The sequence below is a fragment of the Leguminivora glycinivorella genome, chromosome 2, assembly GCF_023078275.1.
Source record: "Leguminivora glycinivorella isolate SPB_JAAS2020 chromosome 2, LegGlyc_1.1, whole genome shotgun sequence".
In the NCBI taxonomy this organism is placed as follows: domain Eukaryota; kingdom Metazoa; phylum Arthropoda; class Insecta; order Lepidoptera; family Tortricidae; genus Leguminivora; species Leguminivora glycinivorella.
Window position 1 is genome coordinate 1,965,531 of NC_062972.1, and position 11,749 is coordinate 1,977,279.

At 37.0% G+C, this 11,749-nt stretch overlaps 1 non-coding gene across 1 annotated transcript; it reads right to left on the reverse strand.

The window, feature by feature from the left end:
- Positions 1–1,179: 1,179 nt before the first annotated feature.
- On the reverse strand, positions 1,180–1,372 carry LOC125242438. Its single transcript, XR_007178878.1, has one exon. It is a non-coding gene; the product is annotated as a U2 spliceosomal RNA (small nuclear RNA).
- Positions 1,373–11,749: the final 10,377 nt, after the last annotated feature.

Consider the following 11,749-nt stretch of genomic DNA (forward strand, 5'->3'; position numbering starts at 1 on the left):
GTTAGTAACTATTTTATGTTTAATCATTTTATCATAGGGGTTTCTCAAATAGTGTACCTTTTTAATAGTAGTAAAAGTTTTCTTATAAATTTTACTAGTAATTATATATTTATATAAGTAAGATTTATCCTATTTTACTTCTAACACTGATTTAGTATTAAAATCGATGTTAAATATTTTTTTTATTATTTTTCCTAGAGTCAGAAAACCATTGTCTATCACATTATTAATTTCTAGTTAAAAGAAAAAAATCATGCATTTAAGGGTTAATTTTAATCGTGTTTTCATATATTTGAATGCGATTCGACGCAGTTTCATGAAACGCTGAAGGCGAATTAACGAGGCTCGACTCGGCGAGCCGAGTGGACGCCAGGCTAAAGAGTAGGACGATAGGAAGAAATCGGCTGCTGATTTTGATGGACGGTTTTTCATGGCTTGTCCGTCCCGGCCACATTCCTATATGATATCATTATTATCCAAAGAATATATCCATATTTTAACGGCAATTGAGTCGTCATTTCATTTTCATCACACCCGTTTAAATGTGCTATAGCACGCAGGCGGAGCGTGATTTATAGAAAAAACGTTCTCCCTAGGGAGTTAAGAAATTTCTAGTACTGTATTGAACTCTTTTTTACCTTTTTGCATATTTTTTTATAATGCAAGTGTGAGGAAAAAGATTGTATGTAACTCGGGAAGTATGAATATTACCATAGATTATATAAAATATATTACTAACGAGAGTAAGCCGTCGCGATTTAGGCCTGATTTAGACGGCGTGCGAACTCTCATGCGATTTTAGATACATTACGGGCTGTTGAGGGTACATATAATTTTGCACAGCCTTCAAATACCGCAATGTAACTCGTACCATCTAAATGGGCCTTAAATTTACTCTCGTTAGGCGTCATCCATATATTACGTCACAGTGTAAGGGGGAGGGGGGGGTCATACTAAATGTGACAAGCCCTGTTAAAGGGATACAAAAAAGCGTGACATAGGGGGGGGGAGGGGTCCAAAAACCTGAAATTTGGTGTGACGTAATATGTGGATGATCCCTTAGTAATATTCATCTTCCTCCCCTTGTTGGACAATGTACATTTTTTCAAGTGGGCTATATGTATTGTCACTTTGAAACTATCTATAGCCAGTTCTCAATCGAACGATCTCTTTCAATAAATTATGTGGGCCAATCCCGGCGGCACTGCAATGCCGGGCCGACCCGTGACGGGAGTGGAGCGAGCCCCGAACATCCCGTCGGTTTACAAAAATCAGTTTAATATACTGGTCCCTCAGTGAGGGAACTTTCAGATATTAAGCTGAAAAGAACAGATACTACACTTTGATCTTAGCCAAAAGGCCGAGAAGCGATAACTGAATAACGTGAACCGAGAGACGCCATTGAACCCGAAAAAATCTTAACACCGCGATGTACACTTACTATGGCGTCAGTACAGCGACATCTAGCGGGATATCTGTAAACTAATCACCTCGACATATATGTATATTATCTGTCCGTGTCCAACATGTCGTTCATATACGGAGTGATTCAATACTCTTTGGTTCATATAACAAAACATTTATGGGCGCTCTAGAGATTTCCAACATTCATTCATTCCTAGAAGAAATATGTGACCGAGATTTGATGACTATTCATAATTTTGCTTACGAAATCGCTCGTATGACGAAATAATGAAAACGAAATTCGGAGATAAAACCGGCCAGTGTGCGCAGCCAAATGCACAAACGCTCACGATAATATCTCTATCGCTCTTGCTATTGGAGCGACAGATCCAGACTACATTTCTGTGGCGTTTCGCGACGCAGAAATGCCATTCGGCTACGGGGCCAGGGGCCCGTTTCTCGAAAGGTACAAGCCTTGTATTACAAGTGCGCGAACTGTCAAATCGTATGGGTTGTCATGGAAACACTTGTAATACAAGACTTGTACCTTTCGAGAAACGGGCCTCTGTCTAACCAGGCGAATATGTTAAAACTGCCTTGTTATACAGAGGTAAAAGGAAAATTAAGTACAAAAACATTTGTCTTATTTAACACTTTATTAACATAAATTCGATCCACGAAAATATACAATTCAATGTACAATGGTACAACTAAACCCCTATTACAGGTTTACAAGGACCTCCGTCCATTGGCTACGCAAGTCTGGACATAAGCTTATTATATCATATAGACAACACTCTGAATTGGAAGTGCCATGTTGACAATCTTTGTGATCGATTGGGTGGTGCGTCATTTGCGTTGAGGAAGCTGAAGCCTCTTATCTCCGCAGAAGCCTTAAAGCAGGTGTACTTTGCGCATTTCCACTCTATCATGGCATACGGATCGCTGCTCTGGGGAAACTCATCAGATACAATAAGAGTCCTTATAATGCAGAAACGTGCAATACGTATACTTGCTGGAGTAAGAGACAGGCACCCTTGCAGAGAGCTCTTCATTTCTCAACGTATAATGACGCACTACGCACAATATATGTTTGATATACTGTTATTTGTTAGGCAAAACATATCTCAATTTGCTCGCGTTGCCTGTCCGGGCAAACAGCTTCGAGCTACAGGCCGTCTGAGAACAGTCCCCCGTCGCATGGCAATTTCAAGAAAGAACCCGCGTATCATCGGCCCTACTTACTACGAACACTTACCTGCCGATCTTAGGAATGAGCCATATGACGAAGCATTTAAGCGCAAATTGAGAAACCTTTTGTTAGATAACCCTCTGTACTCTGTAAATGAGTACATGGAAACTGAATTGTGTGTGTGATAGCATGCATTTGATTACACTGACTTCGGATTTTATTTCATTTCTTAATTTTATTGTGTTTTGTGTATTTCTATTTGTAAATTATTTATTTATTTATTTATTTATAAATCACATGCAAGTTTACAGTGCTGAACCAAAACACTTACACATTAATTATACAACATTATTAAACGTTAATTGTCAGTATTAATTCTAAACTAATGACGATCCTTATTGGGAGAAAATATTCATTTTATTATTTTCAATTTATAATGTAATTTTCGACGATCATGATGAGAAGATAAACATAACTTTGGCATGTAACTAATTTATAGTGTAATTTTTATCATGAAATAAAGAAATCTAAATCTAAAATCTATTTAGACGGTGCAAAAAATTGCGTACGACTTAAAAAACTTCGGATTTTTTAAATGATATAGCCTCATTGAAATCAATCATCGCCGCCCATGGACATAAGCAACATTATCAGGGGAGCCACTTACGCGTTGCCAACCTTCGAGAACCCTACATACCTTGAAGAACCATATGTCATAGCGGTCATACAGAGTCATGTCTCATGACAAAACTATAAGGGTTCAAAGACGGAACCCTTATTTAACTGGACTTAAAGTACATAGTATCAGATTACATAGCCAATGGACGAAGCCTAGTTAAAACACCCATACCCTGGCGAGTGGGACTCGGCGACACTCAGGAATGATCCAAACTACTAATACAACACTTATACACATGTAAATTAAAAACCTTTTGGTGCAGAGATCAAAAAGCGAGATTGAGAAATAACAATACATTTTTTTAAAGGTTAGGCTATTCACACACTGCGCAAATAGCAGTGGAATTTGGACAACATAGTTTGTCGATTATCCCTTCGTCTGTGTCTGTCAAAACGTTGTCATAAAAAATGTATTTAAAGTCCAACGCCTTATGTTAAGAGGGGGTAGAGCAGGGAGAATTTTCAGAATCTGTCAAATTACCCCATTACACACACAAACACCCTTCACTCACACTACCTCAATTTACTGTGAAAGGTCAGTGACCCTTAATTTTTTTCAAGAGTGTTATTTTGAGTTTGTAGTCAACTACTGACCTCCTTTGAGAAATTAAAACTGTAAAAAAGGTAGCATACAAGAAGACAGAGAAAAAATACGCATCATCTAGCTTTCCTTCTCTGTTCATGTCTCATGTGACTTAAATTTACCTATTCTAAATATGTAGATAACGTTCCTTATTCAATTGATTGTTTATCTAGGTGTATTTCAAATTACTTTGCACTTCATTTTGTGTTACTTTTCTATACTTAGATTAAAAATCGTCAGCCTGCCTATCCCCGCAAACATTATTCAAAGACGTGTGTGAAGGGCTAAAGGCCGATACCTCCAGGCAGACAATTATGGTCGCGTGATAAATGATAAAACATCAGCCCTATCACACTATTTGTAAGTGCGATAGGGACGGCCCGATGTTATACCATTTATCGCGCGACCATGATTGCCCTGCCGGTCTTCGGAGGCCTGTGCTGTGCATTACGTATATGCGGGGTGTATTAAAGACTAACAGATAGGTACTTTATTCTTTTTGGTCGTTAGGGTTTTTTATCAATTTATCATTTATTTTGATACAAAAATAAAGTATGTGTATAAAATAAAAACCTAATGAATAGAGTACAGCTAGCAGCAGTCATGTCAATATCGACGCATATCTTATCTTATCCAATACTGCCATCGGCATCTGCATCAGACTCTTGATCTTACCCAATTTCCGAGTCCCTTCTCTTAATTTCAGTTCCTTGAGTTGAAAATGTTGAAACTCATACTTAGTATTAAATAAACCACAAATACATATAAAAATCACAATATAATTTTAAATTATGGCTTAGGCCCTGTACCAGTTGCAGTCGCCACGTCTGTAAAGCCCCTTGTAGTTTCTTTTAAATGGCTAAATACCTAGATGTCATGTCATACACATCTGGCCCCGTAGCCGAATGGCATTTCTCCGACGCCAAACGAAAGCGATACGCCGCTGGCTCTGTCGCGCCAATACGCAAGCGCGATAGAGATAGATATCTACTAGCGCTTCGTTTCGTGAGCGTTTCGTGAGCGATTGTGCCATTCGGCTAGCCACCCTGTGATGTAACTGAAAATTGAAAAACATCGCTCAGAGATAAGGTTCAAATTAGCATGGCAAAAAATACAGTGCAGTCAAAATACCATCAAAATACGAGAAAGCATATGTCAATGTCAATATCACTGCCGTATGCCGTATTTCAGGCCATAAGGGCTGTTTTCTCAAATATGAAAAAATCTCAAAAGCAGAACTTTAAATAGTATTTTATGCAACAGGCGTTTAAAGGAGATCAAAAAAGACGAGTGGCGTGGGTAACAATTTGAGGCGAAGCCGAAAATTGTTATTAAGACGCCACGAGTATTTTTTGACTCAGTTAAACACCGTTGCATACAATACTTTTTCTACGACCATGCACTTAGTTTTTAATAGGTTTCTTGAATAACTTTCGTGAAATTCTCACTGTTTCCTGTATTTTGACGCAAAGGTTTGCACTGTCAGCTCAGCTGCCCAAAGCCTTCCCGCGCACGCGCGCCGTATCGTTATAAGGCGTTGCCATGGTTACAGAGCCAAACAATGCGTTTTCAGTTTTTTCGATACTGCGCGCATGCGCGGAAATCCGGCGGACACTGGCTTTGGGGAATAGACTTTTATGTAGGGTTTTAAAGATCTATGCACGACCCTGTAAATGACGAACAATAGTTCGGGAGTAGAAAAAAGACTTTCTAGGAAAATTATTTTGAACTTGATAGGTAGAACAATTTTTAAAAGTTGTACAAAAAAAATCTGAACTAAGTTTGTAACTATATGAAAAGCATTTTTTATCTTAGATTGCATATTTTATATGCATATTATCGTAAAGAATTTTCTTTCAAATAAAAAGAGAATTATTAGAATAGGTTGACGGTGTCTACCGTAAACTGGGGTTACATTGACCAATTTGGGAATTTAACCTCTCTAGCTTCTACATTTAATGGGTATTTTTACCCATTAAATGTAGGAGTTAGAGAAGTATAAATTCCAAAATTGGTCAACGTAACGTAACTATAAGGAAGAAAAAAAAATGGGACCATCAACTTTTTCAGTCTTTTCCTGCTAAAAATCTAAAAAGGTAACAAAATAAGTGATATCAGGATTATTGTTTTCTGTCACGATGCCTGCACGTATGAAATGTTTTTTTTTTTACCTAGTGGTTGACTGGTAGAGAATGCCTTAAGGCATTATGTCCACCATTTGGTCTTTTTTTTTATGTGCAATAAGGAATAAATAAATAAAATAATGTACGCAGAAAAAAAACGATGTGATCAAACATAAACTGACATTGGGGTTACTTTGATACACTATATATTTTTTTTAATGATAATTGAATGTAATCCCTTACAAAAGTATTTTATGTCAAGAAAAGATAAAAAAGAATGGTTCGCAGTCAAATATTACAACTCTTTAACGCTATTTTGGCGTTACTTTGATCAATAATAAAAATTAACATCTTCGAAAAACCAACTTTATTTGCAATTATTTCAATATTTATCACAAGAAGCGATCAAATTATCAGCCTCAACAAGTACTGTGACAAAATCAGACAATAATTGACTATGTGTCATTATGGTCAATGTTACCCCATGCAAGTGATCAAAGACACCCCACAGAGTAAATCATTAGTAGTAAATACCTAGTTTGACTTTATGATACAAAATTCAATACAATGGTATAGCTAAACACATTTCTGGCAAGTGGCAACCTAATATTCACTGTGAACCTTTTACTTTAATACCCACTACGTTAGTTTAGAAGTTTATTTAAACATGAAAAATAGCAACAAACTATGCTTATATTTTGACACGTTATCCGCACTGCCCACGACCATACTTACTTATTCACCGCGTCAGAGCACCATCTAACTATAAAGGTTGGTTAAGGGTTATCATAATATGTGTAGATTTCATTACCGACCACTCATAACACATTAAACACATACAAACATAACATATTAAATCCTTATTTTTTGGTAAAATAAATATAATACGCTCGTGACAGGTCATATTTTGTTCGCAATCCGAAAGAGTCAACCCTTTTCTCTATTCACCCCCTTCCCGACCCTATTCACTCCAACGTTAGGGTGAGCGAAAATTACTAAATAAAGCGACATATTTTCAAAGACAAACCGAAGTTCACACTGCCGGAAGATTTTTTGTGTAAAAAATTAGCATGGCACATATAAAAAAACTGCTATCGACGTTCAAAAGTCGGTTTTGGCCCTATTCACCATAAATTACGTTAGTTATACCCGTTCCGACCCCATGAACCCAAAATCTTCAGAAAACGATGTACTATGTAGCCCAATTTTATTTGGTATTTTGGAGGTAACTAGTAAAAATTAAATTTTTAACAAAAAAATAAAACCGCCTTCAAAAAAAGCGTGTTACAAAACACGGAGAAACTAAAAAGCCAAAAATAATAAACCTTCGAATTCAGATTTCTTATCGGATTGCAATAATCTAAACATCCAAATTATAAACAAATCAATTATTTTTGTAGTCGGTACCAGACCTGTTCGTCGCCTTGCTATTTCCTGTTTGCCCCACCCAACCATACGCAGGCTGGCCCCGACTCCAAAAATAATTGATTTGTTTATAATTTGGATGTTTAGATTATTGCAATCCGATAAGAAATCTGAATTCGAAGGTTTATTATTTTTGGCTTTTTAGTTTCTCCGTGTTTTGTAACACGCTTTTTTTGAAGGCGGTTTTATTTTTTGTTAAAAATTTAATTTATTTGTTGATTTTTAGTGGTTCCTAGTGATATTATATGTATCAGTCCGAATATATGTACAGTAGTGAAAGAATTGTCCTTTAACTCCTAACCGTTGAGGAGTTGACCTTCCATCATCAGCTCAGCCACATAAAATTATTACCATCAGGCGCAAATACTGGTGTACCTTTGAAAAATACACAAAAAACATTACATGTGCCTATGACATTTGAAGGGTTCCCTCGATTTCTCCAAGATCCCATCATCAGACCCCGACTTGGTGCCAATGGGACCATCTCGGGGTTATACCCGTTCGATCAAGTAACATACATACAAAAAAAAAAAAGAAAACAAAAAAAAAACATTCGAGATATCGAGTAACATACATACAAAAAAAAAAAAAGAAAACAAAAAAAAAACATTCAGTCGAATTGAGAACCTCCTCCTTTTTTGAAGTCGGTTAAAAATAATTTAGTTTTACAATTGTGCGAAAATAGATTCTCATTTGGCCGGTTTTTTTAACCTGGCCTGGTGGCCTAGTGGTAATAACGTTAGCTGCGTAAGCTGAAGACCCGGGTTCGATTCCCGGCTAAGCCACCGTGGGCCTTGTCGTTTTTTCTTTCGTGTATGATATCTATTTCAATATATATATGTTGTATGTTGTACGTGTTCACTTTATTGTACATAAGACAAGTTAGGACATAAAAATACAGTATAGTTATGATGTACAAAGGCGAACTTATCCCTATAAGGGATCTCTTCCAACCTTTGAGCGAATTGAAAATTTATTATTTATATAAACTTGAAAAAGAACAAATCAAAAATGATTCAATAAAATAATTTTATTTCTTCCCTAGTTGTATAGTTTCATACTTATGATTTTTATTTTAAAGTAATACGTCTATATTATAGCAACCATGGGAGATTTTTGCGGACTTAAGTAGAAACGTGGAGGTAGACAGAAGTGTGATTAACATTTCTAAGTGTTAATTTCTTGTATCTAGTCTAACTACGAAGCAATACATTGACGTATAAATTGCGTCCATATACAGAGAGGTCATTCATAAAAATACCACTTTAGGTAAGTTATATATATTTTATACAATGTGACAAGCATTGACCACACATCCCAATTCACCCCTCTTCCGACCCTAATCAGCCCCTTCGTAAACCTATTCACCCCCTTTGCGACCCGATTCCCCCCATTCCTGATCCCATTCACCCCTCAGGCCGCGGATATTTATTCATCCCGTAAAAATTCCCCAACACAGTTGCATCGCTTTCTTCATGAAAACCATTATAAAAATGAAAATATGTCTTATGATTGATTTTCTGTTATACATAAACTTTAGAAGTGTATACACATTCAAAAGGATAATGAACGATTAAAATGAGTAAAAATCCAATAAATTTGAACATCAACTTTGACAGACACGAAACTGTAAATAAAAATGTGTGGCTTGCACATTTTCACTGTAATTTTAAATATGTAACACATTTTTTTTTAGTAACATATTGTGTATATACTTTTCACTCAACAGATAACTGTTATTGGCCTAAGACTATGTAAAAATACCTATGTAAGTTGAATATTTACGGCTGTTGTCCTAAATACCAATAATAATAATTAAAAAAAAACATAATATATTATTTTCCTACTTTGATTGCGGAAAATATTGGGTTGGTAAGAAAGTAATGAGCGATCGATTGAATTCCACATAAAATTTTTGAGAGAGTTCTAGAATCTTCTATGGTCGAAAGTATATAAAGGGCGAGTCGCACAGTTTCTCGTCAGTCATTCACTAGCTGTTGCCGAGCTAATATAAGGAAGAAAATGGACGAATTAAAAGTGCATGTAAGGCATTGCTTACTATATGAATTTCAGTCTGGCCATTCAGCCGCCGAAGCAGTGCGTAATATATGCCAGCGTGTTGCTCCTGAAGTTGTGTCTGAGGCCACGGCGAAACGATGGTTCCAGCGGTTTCGTAGTGGCGACTTTTCATTATTAGATCAACCTAAGTCTGGTCGACCGGTGAAGATTGATGTAGCCAAATTAAAAACCTTAATTGAAAGAGATCCGAGGCTAACGAGTCGTATTCTTGCTACCGAGTTAGGCTGCTCTCATGTCACCATAGAAACACATTTACACGAGTTGGGAAAAAACTACAAATACAGTGTTTGGATACCGCACGAACTTGATAGAGATCAACTAAACCGCCGTGCCGATATCTGCATACAACTTCTGTCTTTTCGCCGCACATTCAACTGGTTGGACCATCTTATCACTAGAGATGAAAAATGGGTCTTATATATAAATCACACACGCAAACGTCAGTGGCTAGATCAAAACGAAAAAGGAATAGAGGCACCAAAAACAGAGCCTCACCCGAAAAAAGTTATGCTGTCCGTTTGGTGGGATATTCATGGTATTATTCACTGGGAACTCCTACCAAGTGGAATGACTGTTACCGCATCAGTATACTGTAATCAGCTTGAAAATTTAAACCAAAAAATCTGTCAGAATCGTCCACAGCATGCTAAAGTTTTTTTCTTACACGACAATGCTCGCCCACACATTGCAAAAGTGACTCGGCTAAAGCTATTGGAGCTAGGTTGGAAAGTGATACCTCATCCACCGTACTCTCCAGACTTGGCACTTACGGATTACGCATTGTTCAGATCGCTCAGCAATGCCTTGAATGAAAAAAAGTTCGATGATCAAGCCCATCTACGACAGTACATAGCTGAGTTTTTTGAATCTAAACCTAAGAACTTCTTCGCCGATGCTATTCATTCTTTACCAGAACGATGGATACAAGTAGTAGATAACGAAGGCCGTTATATTTTTGATAAATGATTAAAATAATAAATTAAATAAAAATTACAATATTGGTTATGATTCGCTCATTACTTTCTTACCAACCCAATAGAAGGAATATGTCAAGAAATATAATAACATTATATACCCCCGGAACCCTTTTCACCCCAAATTAACTACGGTATTTATTAAAGACGACCGGTCTGGCTCAGTCGGTAGTGACCCTGCCTGCTAAGCCGCGGTCCTGGGTTCGAATCCCGGTAAGGGCATTTATTTGTGTGATGAGCACAGATATTTGTTCCTGAGTCATGGATGTTTTCTATGTATATAAGTATGCATTTATCTATTTAAGTATGTATAACGTCGCCTAGCACCCATAGTACAAGCTTTGCTTAGTTTGGGGCTAAGTTGATCTGTGGTAAGGTGTCCCCAATATTTATTTATTTATTATTTATTTATTGTCATTATGTAAAATGTCGGAAACTACGGAACCCTACACTGACGCGCTCTTGGTCGATTTTTCTTCTTAAGCTATGTAAGAGATAATAAAAAATTACACCTCCCAATTTATAATAAGTTTTTTTGCAAAAATATTTATTGCTCTCCGAGACATTTTCAAAAACCCCTGACTCAATGGGGATACGACGTTTCATAAGAGAGTTCCTATGATCACCTTTCTGCTCCATCATCAGATTAGCTCCTTGATACCATAATATTGCATTATCACGTGATTTACATATGTGTGCAAAATTTCAGCTCAATTGGAAACCGGAAAGTGGGTACCGTAACCGTAACCGGGAAAATTTAGCTTCTACGTTTTGCTCCCACATCTACCGTCTTGCGATCGTAGCGTCGGGCCAACTGTATGGCTAAGCCGCGCTGACGCGGCGTCTTTTTCCATTCAGTTGGCCCGACGCTATACGCTCGTGAGACGCTAGAAAGAGAGACGATGTTTTTGCCGGTCACGGAGCATCATAAATTTTTGCCGGGAACATGTCGTCATATACATATGGCCCACTATAGAAAATCAGATATTTTTGCACGGCTGTTCATAGTCATTTATGCTGGTCACCAGCTGGTGTTCCATGAATATTTGGTCTAGTTGAGTGGAGAAGTGCCATTCAAAACAAGCGCTTTGTAAACAACGATGTATTTAGGTGATTTATAATTATTATTGTTTTCAACTCACGGTTACGTGTTCGCGGTATGCACAGAGTAAATCTTTAATGAAATTGAGTCATTTTTTTATATACACAATTAAATTTGAACCAGAAGCACTATACCTATACCCGCTCGCATTCCCCTTTTTTCTATTCTAAGTAAGAATCGATTAATACG